Source organism: Nycticebus coucang, chromosome 18 (assembly GCF_027406575.1).
Source record: "Nycticebus coucang isolate mNycCou1 chromosome 18, mNycCou1.pri, whole genome shotgun sequence".
NCBI classification, from domain to species: Eukaryota; Metazoa; Chordata; class Mammalia; order Primates; family Lorisidae; genus Nycticebus; species Nycticebus coucang.
Genome location: NC_069797.1, coordinates 724769 through 746547, shown reverse-complemented (window position 1 = coordinate 746547; position 21779 = coordinate 724769). Strand labels below are relative to the sequence as shown.

Genomic DNA, 21779 nt, shown 5'->3' with positions numbered 1-21779 from the left:
TACTTTTATGGTTAGACACTTGAAATACAAATAAAAATGTATTCAGTCTTAAGAATAAGATTCAGTAGTCACTGCTCCTAATGTGATAATAGAAGACTTTCACAACCATGAGAGTTCATGAAAGGATTTCTGAGGGATAATGAAACATCTCTGTCTACAGAGTCAACTCATTAACACAAGCAAGTTTATGTGACTCTTTCTTGTGGTCAGTTGACTAGATTATCTTTTCATATTATGTCTTCCTCATGAATTTCCAGTATTTAAATCATATTTTCTTTCTTTCTTTCTTTCTTTCTTTTTTTTTTTTTTTTGTAGAGACAGAGCCTCACTGTACCGCCCTCAGGTAAAGTGCCTTGATATCACACGGCTCACAGCAACCTCTAACTCTTGGGCTTATGCGATTCCCTTGCCTCAGCCTCACAAGCAGCTGGTACTACAACGACCACAATGCCCGGCAATTTTTTTTTGCTGTTGTTGCAGTTTGGCTGGGGCTGGGTTCGAACCTGCCACCCTTGAAATTAGGGGCAGGTGCCCAACTCACTGAGCCACAGGCGCCGCCCTAGATTTTCTTTTTGAACACAGAGTCTCCCTTTCTCACCCTCAGTAGAGTATTACAGCTTCATAGTTCTTAGCAACATCAAACTCGTAGGCTGAGGGAATCCTCTTGCCTCAGTTTTTCAATTTTTAGTAAACACAAGCTCTAAGTCTTCCTGAGGCTGATTTCAAACTCCTTAATCCATCAATCCACCTGCCGAACCCTCCCAGAGTGTTAGGATTACCATTGTAAGCCACGAGGTATGGCCTCCTACAACATTTACAACAGCTTTTTTTCCATTTATTGGCTGGGGCTGGGTTTGAACCCGCCACTTCGGTATAAGGGCCGGCGCTCTACTCACTGAGCCACAGGCACTGTCCTACATCAGATTTTTATACTCAAAATTATTATTAATACAGATCCTTAGACAAAACTAAGAGTTTTTACACTTTATCCATTTGGGGAAAGATTTCTCTCCCAGAACTCTCACTTGCCAAATCCCCTTCCATTATTTTACTATGAAAATGAGACTTACGTAGAGAGGTAAAGGAATATCGCCATAGTCGCAAATGTTCGGCAGGGCAACTCCGAAGATCTTCCCTGGGGCAGGAGAAGAAGATGGTGGTGACACAGGTGAGTTCTCCAGTTCAGTGCCAGAATGACAGCAGCAGGCCCAGTTGATGATACATGTTCTTGTAGATATCATGTGATCCAAATCTAACAATGGAATTGGATATCATTAGCAAAACTAGTTCATCTCACTTTCCCTTAGTACCACAGTTTCCATTTGGAAGTATGTTTGCTACAAAGGCTCAAAGACAGAAAAACTTTCCTAGATCTTTTGTCGTTGACTAGTCAAACACTCAGGTTACATTACCATAGTGTATAAATGAAAGAAGGCTCATAGAAAACATCAAATATTTGGGTTTCCCCTTTATTTCAGAAACATCGTCATTCTGTTTACTTGAGTTTTGGTGGTAAATTGTCAAAGGTGAAAGAAAAGTTTTCCTTCGGGCTGAAACAACATAAAACAAAAAGTGTTGCATATAAACACACATATTTTCCCATTTAAATGAGGACTAAGTATGTGAAAAGGTTTGAATTTGATCATAAATAAATAATGGGAAAAAGAAAGTGAGAAGAGAACTTGGGAAGGACAAGATGAAGGGAACAAAGAATTGAAGGAAGAGAAAGACAAAATGAATGGGAAGAGAATAAAGAATAAGAGGAAGAGGAAGGGAAGGAGGAGATAAGTTATTTCTGCTAAGATGTTCCACAGAAAGAGTGTTTTGTTACCTGATGTCCCACTCTACTATTAAGAACACAGACAGGAAGTTAACGTCCTACAATTTTTTTACTTCCTTTGATACTACAAATACTTTCATGTTTCTTTTCGGTTACCAACATTAAAAAGTATGTTTCAGGAAGCAAGAATGGATGCAAACTTGAGACTTGCCCTTATAAATGAAGTTTTTTATTTCACAGAAAAGGAGACTAATCATGGTGGGAATAAAAGCAAACATAGGAACAAATAAATTTTCATAAGGGAAGAACCCACTACCAAAGGCATTCAGGTTGACGTGTATCACCACTACCCAGTAGCACACAGAAGCACAATCTTGAAGGCATTTGCATATGATTTGTATTTGGAATGGACAAGATTTCAACTGATAGAGAATCTACCATAGTGTCTTGCATAGATGAAATACTCAAGACGTTACTATTGAACAAAACTAGAAAAGGAAATGAAATTTTATTAGAAATATACAGCATGAACAAAATAGGCAGAAGGAAGAAAAGTCAACTGGAAGATATAATTTTGGGATGCCATAATGTAAAAGTGTTTTTGTATCATCTGTGCCAAATTTTATTTTATCTGAAACCTAGAAGATATGCACAAGATTTGATACATAAAAAGCTAGCTCTCTTGAGGTGCCACTTCCTGGAAAAGTAGTTAAGCCCTGCTACTTCCCCACAACACACAGAAACAGGTAACAAGTGCACGCTCTGGAAAACAAACACAAATCAACTCACTGGAAGGCAGTAAAGTGACCCAGACAACGTAGAACTAGCGGTGTAAGTTTGACACCTAGACAGGGGGATGTGATATCACTGGACGTGTATTACATTTCTAGAGGTTTTAGTCTGAAGGCAGGCCTCAGGGTAGTGAGAGTGAATAAAATGCAGAGAGAGACCTCTTCTCTTGCAGGCTTGAAGATCTAGTGAAGCAAAACAGAGGTACCCACAGCAGATGCAAAGGGAGGGGGGACCCCAGAAAGAGAACACCTGATACTGAAAAAGACAAACATTGTGAGTACATCCTGCCCAAAGCTCTGGATGACCCTTGAAGCTTGCATTTGTAGAGCAGATTCAAACTAGCCTGCAATTATGGTTCTTGGAACGAAAGTGTGAGGAGCCATATGACGAGGCTGTCCCCAGTCATGGGTGGGCCCTATTTCGCCAGTAAGAACGAAAGAAAATCAGTCATGAAACTCTGGCTGTGTGACATTCTTCTTTATGACACCAAACAAAGCTACCCAGAGAAGATCTTTAGCTACCACCATTCTCTGATAATGAAACAGTGAAGGAGAAGGTCTTTTGGTGCAGGACATAGCCAGCGATATCAAATGCTAATCTTAAGAAAGTCTTCCGTATTGTTCAGAAGACTTGCTAATGTGTCTTAGCATTTCATATCCTCAGAATAACCTATTTAAATCAAATACTTTAAAAGCCAAGTAGTGAAAAGATAAACATATTAATGTCATTTTGGTAGATGGTTTTAACATCATTCTGCCAGATCATCTGCACTTCCCTTTCTTGGGATGCAGTAAGTGCATCACCGTATTCATATACTCTGGTGTGTAGCTCTTTGCCCCTGGGGTAAGGAATCCACATAGACTCCTGATTCAGAAACTCGTTTGGGCAATCGACTTACCCTCATTCCTCATTATTAAAATTAATTTTGAAAAGCAATTTTTCAGAGGCTTAATGATAGGATTATTTGAAATATGTCTAAAAAGTACTACTTTGCCCAGGGCAAGGGTCACAGCAATCTTTCTTTCAGCTGTCAAGATAGGAATCTTCTCCTCCTCATAAGAGGACTTCCCCTCAGCATCCATTGGATTTCACAGCCTTCAGGAGGAATGCAGACAGGAAGGACTATCAAAACTGCTAATCCAAAGTGCTTTCCTCCTGCCTTAATATTCCTAAAAGCTACCTTTTCCAAAAGTAGAAAACAAAATCTTCTCAAATACAATAAGGGGTTCCTGTGTTTGCAGCAATGTCAATCTGTGTAAATGTCTGTTTTCATATGTACATTAATGTGTATGTTTAATAGTTGTACTCAGTCTGGTTAGCTCATAGTTAACCTCATTTTTTTCTTTCTACAACTGTCAGAGTTGATCTTCTTTAACTTTCACAAACTTTTTAGGAAGAATGCTCTGATAACTTCTATGGCAGTGATAGCGTGAATGTTGACAGAAGATAAAGTGAAATTGAATCCTTTCCTTTATCTTAAATATCTTTGTGGTATACGGTATGTGTTCTGAGAGTTCAGGTTGCCTCTGGGACTGAGAAAAGCATTCAGTAACATTTACTATCTTGCATAGTTTCTAATTCATAGCCTTTCCTTTCTCATTATCAACATTTGATAACAACTTGCTGTTACTATAAACATCATTCAGCTAACTGAATTCATGTAAATCTAGATTCCTTGAATAAATCTGGTAAGATTGAGAGTAGTGTTTGCTTTCATGTTTAAATAAGGCTACTGAATATTAGACAAGGATTAAAACTTCATGCTTACATGACAATAATCATAAAAATTACAACTTTATTTTGGAAATTTATTCTGTCCATCTAAATCCCCAGAGGAAGAAAATCTCCAATTTTCTCAAAAGTGGAAAACACGAAAGAGAACCCTGCAATGACAGGGAAAGTAGATCCAAGGAACAGGTGATTTTATGCTAAAAGACAAATATTAAATGAGGAATCTAACAAAATTCTACAATCCAAAAGAGAAACATGCTCAACTAATGGTCAATTCTTGTAAAATGATATCAGTATTTGGCAATTCCTATGGGTGAAAGATGTTTGCAAGATGAGATTTCAAAAACTCATTACAGATGAGATTATTTGCCATCAATGTTGATGATTATATCAACATTGAAACTCTACCTCACAAGCATTCACTTCTCATTTGTAGTCCCATGCTATAAAAAGTTGCACAAAATGGTTAATATATTTTAAATTCCATCAAGCAAAGAATTGTGTAAGTATTTAGGTAAAATAGCTTTGATAGTTTGTATTGACCTGCAGTTTTACTAGCTAGTTCTACACGGAAAACTTTGCCAACTTTGATTCAAACTGTGTTCTATAAAGCATTCTCTACCCAATGGCTCTATATTAAACAATGTGTAAGTGGCTGTATGGTTTTGCAGTTGCACAGGAGATGTGATCCTCTGGGAGACCTTGGCAACATCGGTCTATAAATATTCCATCCCTGAACCCATTTAGCATCAATCACCTAATGTGTGGTCACTATTATCCTAATTTCCAAGAGAGAGAACCAAAGAGAGGATGCTGTCAATTTAGCAAATCATCAACAAACCTGAGAAAAACTCCTACAGTCCCTGACCCCCAGTTATTAGTCAAACTCATTAAAATAAAACCGACAAGGGATCTAAAAAGGTAGTTTTGGACAACATAGGTATTAAGGTAGAGGAGTAGGAAAGACTACTATTTTGAGGCTATTTTCTTTGTGTGTCTTGTGAGCATATGGCCCAGGTCTATGAATTTTTTCATTCAATCAGTAAGTCCTTACTTGTATGTGTCAGGCACTGTTCTAGGTATTTGAAATATAGAAGTGAACAAAAAGACCGAAACCTCTGCCTTCTTTGAGCTCACAATTTCATGGACGAAAAACCATAGTATCTCTATAATATCTCATCAAATGACCTAATAATACAAAATGACCCAAGAATTATACCAAAAAAGCTAATGGTCCAAAAGCACAATATGCCATCTATAAAAAAAGATGGATACTGCAAATTCAATGGATGTAAATATAGCTGAAGTCCGCAAGATGAGGACGTCCGTGATGGCTGATCTACTGATTTACCCATAGCTTAAGTGAAACATACAGCATGAAGTCAGACCATCAGTAGAAACTGGCAGGTAGCTGACTGTTTGGAAAGCACCTGTGCTCCCAGCTACTCAAGAGGCTGAGGCAAGAGAAACACCTAAGCCGAAGAGCTGGAGGTTGATGTGAGCTGTGATGCTACGGCACTCTACCAAGGGTGAAAAAGTGAAAGTCTGCTTGTACGAAAGAAAGAAAGAAAGAAAGAAAGAAAGAAAGAGAGAGAGAGAGAGAGAGAGAGAGAGAGAGAGAGAGAGAGAGAGAGAGAGAGAGAGAAAGAGAGAAAGAGAGAAAGAAAGAAAGAAAGAAAGAAAGAAAGAAAGAAAGAAAGAAAGAAAGAAAGAAAGAAAGAAAGAAAGAAAGAAAGAAAAGAAAGAAAGAGGCAGGAGTTGGATGTGCATGTGTGTGGGGATGTGTATAATGAAGTCGATTCAAGTAGTCAGAAACTGCCTCAAAGAAATCAAACTAAGAATACCCAGTGGAGTGTTCAACTAAAATTGGCCTTTAGTGATACCAAGCTACCCTGATATTGTATAATTTCTTGTAGCGGTGCTTAGACTTTAACCAGACATAGCATGTTTCCAGGAAATAATTAGGAAAGCAAGTCAAGAAAATACAGGTTATCTGGAAGACATAGAGTCTCATGATAATATTAGAACTCAAGTTGGCTAAGGAGGGAAGGAAAGATGGAGAGGCTCACTCAGTAATTCAAGGGGCCACCTGGACCTTGTGATTTATGAAAGAGACTGGTTGAAGAGGACAGATGCCTTTCTACATCTTCCCCAAGACATCTACATTTGTACTTCACACAAGTGAGAAATAAATAACTGCTCTGCCAGATAAAATAAACAATATGAGGGAACTAATGGGTGTAGAAAATGGTAGAGCTCAGTAGGTTGAAAAGGAGGCAGAAGGAATCCAGTTTTTCCATAAGGAATAAGTCAGGGAATGACATCTGTGTGAAGAGAAGAGAGGGCACTTATAATGCTCTTTGTCCAATAAAATGTTAAAAATGTGGGGGGGGGGACAGGGAATTAGATTCACTGTTGCTAATTATTAGATTCAATAATTGCTGTTGCAATTATTTCAGAAACTATAAATAATGTAGCACAATAATAAAATCATAAATTAAACAATTTAAATGTGCTAGAGGAGATAGTGTTTAAAAGGCCTCTGGTGTATATTCCCACTTAAAGCAAGAAAAGCCTTTATAATGACTTCTGATATAATCTGCTTTCTCTAAATGTGGATAGCACATAGCTTTTTATTAAAGTAGGGTTATTCTATGATAAGGTTAACTCACTATGAGAAATGTTTTTGTTAATGCTACATACTTTGGATATTAGAGAGATAAAGAACTTCCGAATTTCACCTGAAGCCCAGTTGATGATTATAATCTGTCACATGGCAGGAAGTGCTTCATGCCTTGTGTTTAAACTTCATTCATATTCCTTGAACCTGAGTTTGCTCATTTGTAAAATGCAATGTCACTGTTCGCTGGATAGCCTAGTTACTTCAAACCGCCAAAGGAATGCTGAAATTCAGCATCGATATTCTACCCTCCCACTCATATTTTTCTGTTACTACTTTCTTCTGTTTCTGATAGAATCTTACTTCTGACTGAAGTTTTATGTCTCATGTATAGACTAGGATAAATTAGGATGTCGGTATGTTGAATATCACTTTTAGCATTCTCAACTTTGGATGATGTACATTGGCAATCCCTACTAGATTATTAGGCTTAGAAGAGACTTCTGTGGAAGACTCATCTTAGCCTCCACGTAATTATCAGTACAAGGGGCCAGGTTGGGCATCACAATCTTCTAGTACCCATCACTGACAGCCTCCTGTGAGAACGTGACCACTCGGGGGAACACACAGTAGGTGTGTATCACGGTGCAAGTAGGCATAGAAGCACTGCAGAATTTACTTAGTGCCTTGGACTCTGCAGTAGGCACGAGGGAAAGGGAACAGAACGGTGAAGAAAGAAGGGAAAGATCATATTGCCATGAACTCCTAGTTATAAGCCAGGCATGCCTATTGCAGATGTTAAAACTGTCCTGTGCTTAAACTTCATCTTTCCTTTAAAAACTATAGTATCTTTGAAAGAAAAATGTACCTGATGTGATCTAACGAGATGTCTGAGTCTTTGCCTTTGTACTAAAAATGTGTTGCAAAATGACCTGACTGATTTAGGCTTGAACTGGCTTGATTTAGGCTTTCCTCTTACTGCTTCCTGAAAGAGGACTCTATGAAAGAAGAGGAGCAACTCACCTTGGTGTTGCTGGGCTGCAGCCCGACATTTTGGCTTGAGGCTGAAACGGCACTGTATTTCTGGAGGGAGATCTTCCATAAGGGAGAGCTCTTGGAAGGTCAAAGTGCTGGTCGTGCCCTTTGGTCCTGTTCTCATGAGTTCACTGTCTCGAAGGTGACTCATCAGTATCCCGTATGGGTATTCGTGTCCTACACAGAAAAATCTAAATGTACATTTCAGACTGACTGGTGCTGTCATCAGGTGTGCTACAAACAGAACATTCTGCCCTTACTCCTGGAACTTTTGTTTGAAAGAACCCTTTTGTTGACTAAATGATCATTTGCATGCTTGCAGTTAGAGATGCCTGCATAAGGCTGGTGGTCCTTCCATAGTAGTCTGAAGAGCAATTAGGGAGGAGTTAGTTAGTTCCTTAAGGCTACCTTGTTTGGAATAAATATGGAGATTATTTTGGAAGTTGCATAATTTTGAGCCTTCCTGTGTTTGGATCTGAAAACATTGAAAGGTATTCTTGTTTTTTCTTTGACATTAACCAGACATTTACTCTACCTCTCACACTAGTATAATAAGGGTCCAAAAAGGAACCATTAGCAGCTAACGTTACATAAACAAAAGGAACAAGGAACATTACACTATGTCAAGCATCACTATCTTTACTATTATCTACCATATAATGTCTATCTGTGAAAGACTTTTAATGACTCTTTATTGGTTGCATAATTAGTCACTCAAGAGTAATGGAACTGGCTTGATTTAGGCTTTCCTCTTACTGCTTCCCTTTGAGGTTGCTTTTCCCAGGTAATGATCAGAATGAAGAAATCAGGGCATTAGAAACACAATAAACAGATACAAAAAGAAATTTACATACTAGACAAACTAAATCCTAGTCACCTGACTACAATGAGATTGTGGTTATCACACTTTAAGTGATTGCATTCTCTTAGTGTCATCCTCAAATACCATTGTGCTTTGACATTTTAAACTGCAGAGATTAAGTTCCCTTCTATTCCTCTCTTATTAATGAATGTAATTCCCTGAACACTAACTCTTCCTTTCCACCTGGTATAGGCACAAAATGCAATGTTCCATTCCTATCAATTACTACAGCAACATTCAGCAAATGGAGCACAAGGAGTTTTCCATAACAGCAATAAAACAAACCCATTTATCAAAATAGGAAGCTGGTAATCTACAAGGGATGTGTGCAAGTCACATTACAATTAAAATGTCAAATAAAGAACTTTTGCAAACCCTTACCAACAAGGGGATATCCTTCCTTTTTCTTTCCAGAATTTACCCACAACTGGTAATCTGTGTCTGAGCCCTTGGAGATAAAAGAATTCAAAGTTATAATAAATCTTTCAAATTTGGGGACTAAATGAGGACGTAGTTTTGACATTGTATGCTTTGCAAAAGGAAAATTATGGATACTATAAATTCTTATCACGTTGAAGAGGATGGAGATGGATTCTGAAGATGTGAATGCTGATTCCTAGAACTAGTGTCTCTTTCCCAGCCCCCAGTAGAGGACTCAGGAATCCTGCTTTTCTCCATGCAGTGATGGCTCAGGATCCATGAGCTGAAGTGGAATCAGGCCCTCATTGTATAGACAGGCCATAAAATGTCAAATTGGAGGTCGGCTCACTAACAAAAAGAGAACAAACTTCCTGTTTCTAAAAGGTGAATTTCCTCTTGAAAGACTGGACTTCTTTAATATTGAAACTTCTCAGAGAATAATGGACATCCAGTACAGCCCTGAAAAGACAACCTTGTTATCCAGAAAGACACAAATGCTGCTGTGTCTGTGATGACAAAGTAAAAAGGCAAATGCTGATTATTAGCTCAGCTACTTCTGAGCAGAAGAATTACCAACAGGCTTTGAGAAGATAGGTAGCTGGCACAGTTTCCACTGGCTTGAGTTTGGTTAAGTCCAGCACTGAGGACAGAAAAGAACAAGAATTCTACCTAGAAAATAACCCTAGTAGTCACGGAAAACAATACAATCGTTCACTGTTACAGTTAGGACCCAACAGCACTATGAACTCCACTTGAAAAAACATTATACTAATTCATCAGATTTTGCTGAATCTTCTAGGAAGGATAAAATAAAAATGGTTCCAATAAAGCTAGAACAGAGAAATCTGTTGGCAATATTTCATATCCTAGCCTTGAAATTCAGATTAAAAATCATGGCCTACCTTTATAATGGAGAATTCTAGGTATGATGAATATCTTACAACCACTCCCTTTTGCAACCACAAAATATTCAGTTTGTGACATTGACCCTGCCATGTCTCCTAGCTAAAATTTTTAATGTATATATGAAGAGTGTAACTGGGTTATAGCTTTCATATGAAAGCCATAAATTCATTTCATAGTAGGGATGAGTACATTGGTTACTTTTTTTTCCATTCTTGAGATACTTTCCTAAGAAGAATATGAAAATATGTCAAATGGTCTATAAAACCAGTGTATGGTGCCCCATCGTCACATTAATTTACACAACTATGACTTAATAATAATAAAAAAAACTTTAAATAAAAAATAAAATAAATAAATTTGAAGAGTAATCCAACACAATCTATTGTTTCCTGTGGCACCTGAAGACAAACTAAAAATCCCCTTCAATAGCTATCACCAAATATCCTCAATTCTTATTAAAAGTAATAGACATTTTTCCTGAAAAGCTTGACCATTTTATTCAAAGGTTAAGAGCCGGATAAGAAAATAAATCATGTCATTCATCTTCCTTTCTACTCCTGAAACTATATCCTCCCTTAAATATAGGTGTATAGAATAAAAATCAATGCAGAGGTGCCTGCTTTACTCAGTTCATATACATTTAACTATATTACAAATCTCATGTAAGAAAGAAAGCAGATTTCTTATCCAAAATTTTGGTTCTCCTATGATTTAGTCTTTCTTCTTTCAGTGTGATAATGAGGGTAATAAATAATTTGGTTACAATGTTTGCATTGCTTTGGTAAAGTCCCTGATGTAGTTGTGCCTTCCTATAGCACCACAAACAAGCAAATCAACATACATATAATGACATCATGGTGTATCTTAAGTGTGCATTATGTCATATAATAGCATTAGTGTGCTCTAATATCAGAGAGCCTCATTTGAGGAATGGCATTTTTACAGTGATTCCTTTAGTTTCTTTTTTTTTTTTTAATTCATTCCCTTTAACAAAAGGTACTCTTTCATTGTATGCTGTTTATATAATGGATAGAGACACAATGAGAAAACCTTCCAGTTCTCTTTCCCCTACCTCATCTTTAAATACTCTCATCTTCTCTACTGCTACAATTTCAAAACACTCACCTGTGCCACAGAAAATGGAAAGGGACAAAAACTAAAGGCAAAACAGAAAGGAGTATGGTGTACACACTACAGCTCTTTGAATCTAGTGTCTAACACAAAATTTGTCTTTTTCCTTCCTGATTTATTAGAGGTACTAGCCAGCTCATTCTCAGGATGTGTGGTCACCCAATGTTACTTTATGTAAAATGGTACACTGAGAAAATCCTTGAGAATTGGCCTTTCTGAGAGAGATTGAACCTTGGAGAAATAACAGGATAGTTGCATGGAGGAGCAGTAGAAATATAGTGTCATGTAGGAAGGAGAAAAAGGAGTTCAAACTCTGTCAACACGGATCTGACATAAAAATATTATATTGTACAATTCTCATAGTACAATCAAGGTGCATATTATTTTTGAAAATTATAGTCCAATCTCATTCTACCCGCAGTTTACACCAATCTAAAATAAGATTGGAAGAATGCCACCATGTATTAAGCTAATATTAAAGCTTATTCATTTTAATTTCTACATTTTAGGGGACAAAGTAATGGTATCTTTAATAATCAGTGTCTTCTGATGAAAGGGATAAGATTACTATGAACTTAAAATATCAGTGTGTTTCTAATTAAGATCATCCAGCAGAGTAACTTACGGTTACTCTTAGAATAGAAAAAAACATCTTCACAACTTCGTTGGCGGTGTGTGAGTTCTTTATTCTTATGGTTTTATACTGTAGGAAAAAAGAAATGAGAAATATAGCTGTGAATAAAAATTTTAAATCAACTGAAGAAGTAGTCTTGATTTTTTATGAAAAGAGTCAATCACAAGCTTCAGTAGAACACAATTGATAATAATTTACATGTATTCCCTTATAAATTGTGCCTTTTAATATAATATTTCTCTGAAATTAAAAGTTGTGTGGCCGAAAAGTATTAAAGCTTAAGCAAGTAAATAGGGGACCAAATGTATTTTTGGCACAGTACAGGGATACAGCTCCCAATCAAAGTAAAATCAACAAACAAGGAAAAATCCACAGTGCCTCATTTGTATATTTGTTTTCCCATAACGTAATGGGGAAAGTACAGAGAAAGCTGAAACTTTATTCTTTTCCTCAGTACTGGTTTTACAGTCCAGGCTTTTATTTCCTTGCAAGGCTTAAAGACAGTTTAGGCAAAACATGAATAATAACTGTTCACAAAAATATATTTACATTTTTATTGAGAATTTTCTCTGTGTCAAACACTGTGGCTACTTTCCATAGCCAATCCCTCTCATAGAAAGAATTGAAAATTTAAGATATCTCAGTTCTATTAACAACTCTACCATAGAGTCTATGATCTGTCTGTCATAGGTATATGCTAAACAATAGCAAGAAACACTTATTTAAAAAGGAGATTTAAAAAAAAAATCAGCAAGATTCAAGCATATCATTGGACCTTGCAAAATTCCAAATAGGCAACAGTCAAATCGAGAAAAATGATATGTTATAAAGGAAAGAAATATTTTTCCATATACCTAAGTTTTACAACAAATCAGTTATTTGGGCTATGTTCATGATAGAGAGGGCCTTAAATTTACCAATAAGTATCATAAATGAGAATATAATGATATTTTAAAGATATGATAATAAAGCTAAGGAAAATCTACAAATAATGTATCACTTATTTCTCCATTAACAGTAATTCTTTTCCATAAGCCAATTATTTCACATGACAAATTGGTTCTAAAGTTGTTTGTTAAGAAATTTTTATTTATATAAAGGATTTGAAATGTATCTACTTCAAATCATAATCTTAGTATCGTCAAGGATTATGCCAAATTGAATGAGAGCACAACAGGGAAGATTTGATTACACCTATAGTGCATGTTACAAGGGTACATGTAAAACTTAGTAAATGTAGAATATAAATGTCTTAACACAATAACTAAGAAAATGCCAGGAAGGCTATGTTAACCAGTGTGATGAAAATATGTCAAATACTCTATAAAACCAGTGTAGGGTGCCCCATGATCACATTAATGTACACAGCTATGATTTATTTAAAAAAAAAAAAAAAGATTTGAAGCCCCAACCCAGAGACTTTTTTGCCTGACGTGTCACAGGAATGTTAAATACTGGGCTTTGACTTAAGAATTGATTTTAATAACTGTTTCTGCTTTTTGTTAAGTCTAAAACCAATCCATTTAAAGAAATTATCTTATGGAGTTTTTTATAAAGTGAAGCATCTATCTTCCCAATTACCTACTTAATAATAGTTTTTCTTATTAATTGGCATACATGTTCAGAATCATACTTACAGAAAGTGTACATGGCCATATGACTTTGTGGTATACTAAAAAAGTGAATTTCACCTGACAAAGCTCTCTAGCTAATGAATAACAAAAACAAACAAACAAAAAAATGGATAAGGTGCTATTTGGTTGCACAATAGCAGTATTCACTGACAGGTTGTGCACAGCTAAAGGAAGAAGACAGTACTTCCCCTCAAGTGCTCCTAAGTGGGGGAATCCCTCTGCAAGCAGAGCTCCGCAGAGAGACGCTTGCCATGAAATCTGCTTCAGAGAGCAATGGACAGAGTGTGTCAAATCATCCATGACACTCTAGGGGACTAGTGGTATCAACAGAGCACCTGACCCACCATATCTTTCATCTTTTCCTAACTGAAGAGTGGAACATCATTCCTTTCTCAAGAACTCACATTTTAAAAAAGTGTTCCAAAAAATTTATGGGGTTTTCTTTGAATATCATCTTGTGACAATAACAAACCACCATAACAATTGAATCAAATCAGGTGGTAATAACAATATATTTATTTCCACTTTTCTACAGAAGATCTCTGTACTTTAGTGCCTTAAAAATTTGAGCATTGCACTCAAGAAATCATATCTGGCATATGGGTCTTGTTCAGAACATTTGAATAAGTTTTGCTTTTTAGCCAAAACATAGCCATTCTTCACTTCATAGTTTTCCACAAATGAAACCATTTTGTGTGCTAGAGCTGTGGTGAATTATGACAAGATATAGTATCATAAGATTATTCATAAAATTCCATCTAATTCATCATTGATAACATCCTGGATTTTGTAGTAAAATCAGTCATCAATTATATATTATAACTACAGTTAAACAATATTTATTTGACCCATGTTGCAAAAAATTGGGGCAGAAAAATCCTAATCCCCTAAAAATGTCACCTTTCCCACATCATTCACTTATTAACCTGAACAATTCAATCCATAACAACTCAAAAAACACACTTTTCAAAACCACTTTTTACTTCAGAATTGACAACTTGGAAAAAATTCTTTATAATAATAGGAAATAATAATAAATAATAATAGGAATTAGCTCTTTGTGGAAATAACTTTACTACCATTCCCTGCAGCTGCTGTTGATGAGATCCAGGAAACAGTAATGCACAGAAACTAAAGAGACCTCTGACAGGCGGTGTTCCTTCCGAGTGTAAATGTCAAATACTGTAGCTAAGGTAAGCTTCTCTTGCTTCCTGTCCTCCGGAGTTTGCTTTGCATAGACACAAAGACATACATACACCTAGGAAAATGCATTTTTCCCTGTGCTACACACGCACAGTCCACCTGTCTGCCTGCCTGTCTCTCTTACGTGCATTATCCCCAGTAATGTGATTTATGCAGAAACCTGGAATTAAATGTACTGCCTGATAATCACTTACATGGACACAATTGGCAACATCTTGAGTGTAGATTTTTAAGGGAATGTTCTTTGGGTCATCTTTGACTTTTTCCAGATCGATGTTCCTAATCAAATGCAAACACTGAGTTAGATGGAATTTGCTGAGAGATTATTTTCAAAATCAATCTGCTTTGCTAATACATTCAATATCCTCATGTGCCATGCTTATAGACATAAGATAAGACTCAGCAAAATCAGATCGCTTTCTAGGTTGGAAGAAAATAAACAGAAATTGGGATGTTGGACTAAGGCGGATAAAAGAATAGGGGCCTCCATGTCTAGTGAGGTTTAAGAAGCATAAGCAGGTTAAAGCACCTCTGGGTAACATTTTATCCTTATAGCTTCCCTGCCTTCTCTGGACAGGTCCACACCATACTGATAACAACAGAAGCATATGTAATACTTTGCAAGGGCAAAGCAAAGCAATGACATTTTGCCTCTCATGTTGCTCTCCGACAGAGTGCAAATCTTGAATACCTCTTGCTTGGGGAGGAGAAGGGGAGAAGAAGGAGGGAAGAACTATGGTTCTGACCGATGAGCCTAAATCTACCGTTGAAATCTATATACATAATGGTGTGTGTCACACTTTATGGGGGCAAGACATGATTGCAAGAGGGACTTTACCTAACAATTGCAATCAGTGTAACCTGGCTTATTGTACCCTCAATGAATCCCCAACAATTAAAAAAAAAAAAAAGAAAGAATTGGCTTTTGAGGTACTCAGCAAAAGCCCTCCAGATATGGGAACTTAATACACACACTGAGGAAACTGTTAGTCACAATTAGAAGACAGGAGGTGACAGGAAGGGTTGGAGGATATTCTTGACTACTTTCTGGTTGACATAAAATAACTAGTCCTCAATGTTCTGAATAGTAATAGTCTCCTTCCTAGAAAGTAAGCCAAACATGTAAGAAAAGAACATACAAAGCGAGTAGTAGCTCCCAAATACTCCATACGGTACCTTATTTTCAGGACAAATGAACAATTTCTACTTAAGAGAAGAGAACAATCTGGGGCACATCTCTGCAGGAAAGGTTGAATTCATTTCTTGCATCGTAAAGATTAAAACGATATATGCTGAAAAACATACCACTGAAGAAGAGAAAGCCATTTGTCTTTTTCCTGTGAAGAACTGCAATCAGAGAAAATACAGGAGGAAAATCACACAAACTACTCAGGCTAGCATATTGAAGATTGTCAATCCTGATGAAAATAGAAACAGCCTGGTGTTACTGACATAGCTGCACATGGAAGATGCAACCTCAGCGTAACTGTGTTCTGGACATGCCCAAAGGGAAAATGTCCTTTTGGAGAAATTTCAAAATCAACTCAAGTTACAGTGAATTATTTTTTATGGATTCTACACAGACCCTCTGTTTCACTGAGTTTCTACAAGTGGTTTTATATGAGCAAGGGTGGTAGTTCTTACAGTGCCAATAATACTTGATGTATAATCCAACACTTGGTTTTCCCACATCTATAAAGCTGGATTAGTTATCTTAATTGTACTGTTTGTAGTTTAAAGCATCATGGGATGGAAAGTATGCCTAATATTGAGATTAAAGAGGTGAAGGCGAAATTTGGCATATGAACAAAAATATCTTGGCTCAGCAACCAAAATGTTTTCAGAGATGTCAACATTTAAATGCATACTGAAGAATTATAATTTAGCAAATGAGTTCATAGAAAACTTACCTTTAAGTAATACAACCTGTTTAAGCTCAATTCATTTCGAATTAAATGGCTATTATTAATAGTTTTCTCCAGGTGTATTTAATTCTTAAACTTATAAATAAAATGAACTTTAGACCAATGTGGTCTTCTCTGAAACCTTCTCGCTAATCTCTTCAGAGAAATTGGAAACCTTAGTTATTTTCTTGATCCAACAAAATCCACTTCAGAAGTATTTGTGTTTTTTTCTGATTTTTGTTGCTTTGCAACATTCTGCATAAGCAATATCTCAGAACTGGCCACCAGAAAGCACATAGCATCTTGTCAACCAATAGTTAATGATGCAAACTCCATCTTTCATAAATTATTACATTTTCTTTTTTAAAATGCCCACATTTTCAGAGTTCATGTCAAAGCTCGGGTTTATTCAGTGTTGAGAATATATGAGACATATTCTTTATACCCACTGACTTTATTCAAAGAAGTTAAAAAAATCTTTCATTTTAAGAGACTTAGTAATTTTGTAACTTTTATTTGACAAATAACATGTGTAGAGAATTCTGCACATAGCTGAAGTGTAACACACCTCCATGACCACCATCCAGATTATGAAACAGACAATCACCATGGAAGGTCCACTGATGTTCCTATTCTGCCTGTGGTTGTCACCATTCCTACTTTCCATAGCAGAGAATAGTTTGCTTGTCTTGGTACTTTCAGTAAATATAATCATACAGTATATGCTACTTTGGCCTAGCTGCTTTGATTCCACATTACATTTGTGAAATGTATCTGGATTACTGCCTGCAGCTTTAGATCATTACTTCTCATTGCTCTATGGTGTTCACTGGTTTGACAACATAGCATACATTGCTTCAAAAAATAAATTACCAACTATGTCGGGCAAACTCTGTAATCTTCTTATTTGTGTAAACTTCTTAGGTTTTCCCTTCCTCTTGCTCTATCCTCCAATCAAGGAGTTATTTTCTTTCATAGTTCTTAATATCATACAATTTTACAGGATAAAAAACAAAAGTGCTCTAAAAGGAACAGTTATCCTTGAGTTTATAAAGACACTTTAGCTCTCTGTTGGTAAAAGCACTTAAGACTATGAAAAATACAATACTAATATTCAGAAGGGAAAGAAGTTTGTCGTAAAGGTAAGAAAGTAAAGACATATTGGAAGATTATCTCAAAGATGGAGGACATAAAGTTCTGTCTTGCTGAGGGCAAGCTGGGTACCATGTCACTCAAATAAGCTGTCTTTAGGGGAAAAAGGAGCCCAAGGAAATGCTTTTCAAGAGCAATTATCAGAAAAGCCAAAACTCCACACCTTTTTCTAAGAAAATAATCTTAATTTTAAAATAATGGCAGATTTTAAGCAAAGTTATAAAAATAAGATGGACAGCCCCTGCATCCTTCTCACCCACTTTAACTTTCCTCTAATGTTATCCTTTTACAATATCATGACTATTTTTTAAAGCTAAGAAAACAATCTTGGGATACTATTCAAATAAAGTAAGTTCTTGACTTTATTCAGACATCACTGGGTTTTCATTAATGTCCTTTTTCTGGCCTAGGAGCTAATCAAGTATCCATAGTACATTTAATTATCATGTTTCCTTAGAAATTGAGAGAGAGGGGAAGGAGGGGTGGAGGATGGGCAGAGGGTGGGTGATTGGTGGGATAACACCTGCAGTGCATCTTACAAGGGTACATGTGAAACTTAGTAAATGTAGAATATAATTGTCTTAATACAATAACTAAGAAAATGCCAGGAAGGCTATGTTAACCAGTGTGATTAAAATGTGTCAAACTGTTTATAAAATCAGTGTATGGTGCCCCATGATCGCATTAATGTACACAGCTATGATTTACTATAAATAAAAAAAGGCATTTAAATGGTGACATGTATCTATACTTCTAAATAGCCCCCACTTTTCTGTAGTAGGAATGAAAACTTGGGTACTTTAAAACTTTGTACTTGTCATTTTTCTGCATTACTTGAATTTTTAATCATGATTTTATGTTATTTTTATTAATATAACAATTAAATTATGTGACCAGGGCCAAAAAAAAAAAAGAAAAAAGAAAGAAAATAAATTGATCTATGACAGTTTCTCAGTCTTTCCCTGTTTTTGCCTTTTTACTTTTATAGTTTTGAGGTATACTGGTCAGTGATGTTGTAGAATGACTCTCAATTTGTGTTACTTGGATGATTTTCTCATTATTACAATAGAATTATGTTTTTCTATGGGGGGAGGGGACCATGGAGGTAAATTGCTTTTAACATGACATTATATCAAGAAGTACATGATATCCACATGCCATTACTGGAGATATTAACCTTGACCACTTGGTTCAAGAGAAATTTTTTGAGCAATAAAGTGTATATAAAACTGGTTTCCACATTCCCCAACCCCTCCTTTCTTATAAAGCTTCATGAAAATTATTTGATTAAAAAGGTTGTGTGGTCACAACAATCACAACAAATAGATTCTCTGTACATGGAACTCCAAGGAGGTCAAGCAATAGAAAATAAGGATATCTATGGATGCCTGCCATGAAAAATAAGACATGCAAGGAAAGATAAAAACATATGTTCTTTCCAAATAAGTTCTTAAAATCTAGACTTCACCTCTTTTATGTTTACACGGATGGAGCTAGAAAATATTTTTTCTTAGTTAAGTATCTCAGGAATAGAAAAAAAAATCCAATGTACTCAGTACTACTGTGAAACCAATTTATAAGGACTCACACTTGCATATGAAAAATGAACCACAACTCTAGCCTAGAATGAAGGAGGAAAGGAGAGGGAGAGGGGAAGGGAAAGGGTTGTGTTGATAGAGGGAGGATTAGTAGGGGAACCACACCTATGGAGCACATTGCAAGTACAAGTTGGTTCTATCAGGTGAAGAACACAAATGCCTAAACGTTTTAATTGGGTAAATGAAGTGAAGGCTATGTTGATTAGTGGGAGTAAGCATTCCAATTTGTACCTATACTCAACACATTGAATCCAAAAATGCCACAAATGTGTTCATGATTTATGCACCAATGTCTTAAAAAAAAAAAAAAGGAAAAAACAAAAACTCTTGTGGATGGCACTATTGCAGAGTAGAATGCCATGATATCCCTGTCTTTACTAGAGAAGGTTAACAGCTTGAAAAACTTTAGTCCTTTGGCTTTTGGATGAAGCCTTAACAGTTTGGTGGTGCTGGGCAGAAAAGCAGAATGAAAAGTATCAGGTTCATCTATAGGACCCTACATCTTTAAGGGAAAAACAAATCCTAAAGGTGTTCAAATTCACAGCTGTGATTTTTGCCTCCCCCCAAACTGAAAAGTACCAACTAAGAACAGTCAGGAGAAGAGGAAACAAATTCTTCAATCCTAAAATCCAGGAAATAATGAATCCTGGAAAACTGAAGTTTACTCCTTAAAATCTATACTTTGCTCTCAACTCCCACATTTCCATAGAAACTAAATCAACACTTGATACAGAATTCACAACCCTGTATGTCATGACATCAATTTTTTTTGTAGGATGAAAAACTACTTCTTTAGCAAAATTTGGAGGATAAATCAGTTATGCAAACTAAATCAGAATATTTTATAAAATTAGCTTCATGCATGCCATTTCGGTGGCTTCGAAAGACTTATGAAATTCAAAGGCTCGGTATGTAAAACAAACACCTAGCCATTAGGAAAGGGGATGTTGAAGAGGGAGTTGAAGGGTTTGACCAATCTACTCCCCTTCAATATCCCTAGAAGTTCAAGTCCCCTTTGTTGTTTTAGCATGCAGGAAGGGTGGAGAACGAAGACTTCATTCTTGGCAAGGGAGAGCACCCCCAGAAACAGAGGAATATTAAACAATAAGCTGAGTGAGTTGGAACAAAGAAAAGTCAGCTAGTTTACATTTAAGCTAGCCAAATGCTAGCTAGCTTCCTGCCTTTTCTGAAATTCTAGCCTGATAGGGGTAGAGCTTTTAAACACCTCAGCTGGGTCTGTGAGCACTCTGAGGAAAAATGGCCACAGAAGAGACTATGACAAAGACCTAGAAAGATACATTAACTGGGTCATTTCCTGCATAGTAAACAGGCAAAGCAGACAACCATTTGGGATATTTGCTTTTCCTTGGGCAGAAACCAAGGCAGTAGCTCAAACCCTGAGATATGGGTGGAAGAGCTTAAATCCCTTATCCTGGAGGAAGAGCCTCTGTGGTGGTGATGGGAGGAAAATTCCTGCCTCTCCCTGATTCCTCAGAGGAGATTAACAGCAGTGGTGTTTTACTAAACAGGGAAGTAATGGAGTTTAACACCTCCTTAGAAATCTGTGTGTGCGATCTCAAGCAGGATGCTGTCTCATTATAAGGCTCAGATTTCAGATTTCTCAAGTCTACTCAAACCCTTAAAAAACAAATACAATAAGGGCTGATATGCTCACTCAAAGAATGTGCTGGCATCTTTGTTCTCTCCCTCATCTTACCCTCTGGGCAAATGAATATTTATGAAGCAGAATGGATCAAACACTCTGGGCCATTGCTGGAATCCCCCAAACAGTCAATGGACCCTTGACTCCCACCTTTAATTCTGTTCTCTGTCTCATGTCTCTTTCTTTGCCATTGTTTCTAACATTATATTTCTTCAGTCGGTTGCTGCCACTTCCACAGGTCTTAGTGGACCCAGCCCCCATGGCAGGACACTGACACAGAAGAGCCCCTTTAAAAGAGATTTGCCAAACCAAGATAAATGACAAGAGTCCCCAATAGTGGTGTTACTCTTCATATAGTTTAAGCCAAAATCTCTTAGGGGAAACATGTCACACAAGTGTATTGGTTTAATTAGGTGTAAAAATCAGTTATAGATTTCATAAACAATCAGAATAAAATGTTATCTTTCTACCAATTTGGGGAATAAAATTGGCCTGAAGTTTTCCCTCTCATCACAGAAATGACCACAATAGCTCAGAAAGGTAAATATAGGACAAGCTGTGGTTCTTACTTGAAAGTGGCCACAAAGTTCTGAGTGGGCCAGCCCAAGATGAAGGACTTCACAGCCTCGGTGTTGCCTTCTCCCTCTTCAGCCAAACAGCTGGTTGTCCACATATCTGATAATTTAATTGTGTTTTTTGTCTTGAATTTCTTGA

At 36.6% G+C, this 21779-nt stretch overlaps 1 long non-coding RNA gene across 1 annotated transcript; it reads right to left on the bottom strand.

Moving 5' to 3' along the window:
• Window positions 1–1076: 1076 nt before the first annotated feature.
• On the bottom strand, window positions 1077–21757 carry LOC128570642 (uncharacterized). Its single transcript, XR_008375598.1, has 4 exons — window positions 21635–21757; window positions 9202–9268; window positions 7947–8135; window positions 1077–1252 (listed from the first exon to the last, which is right to left on the bottom strand). It is a non-coding gene; the product is annotated as an uncharacterized LOC128570642 (long non-coding RNA).
• Window positions 21758–21779: the final 22 nt, after the last annotated feature.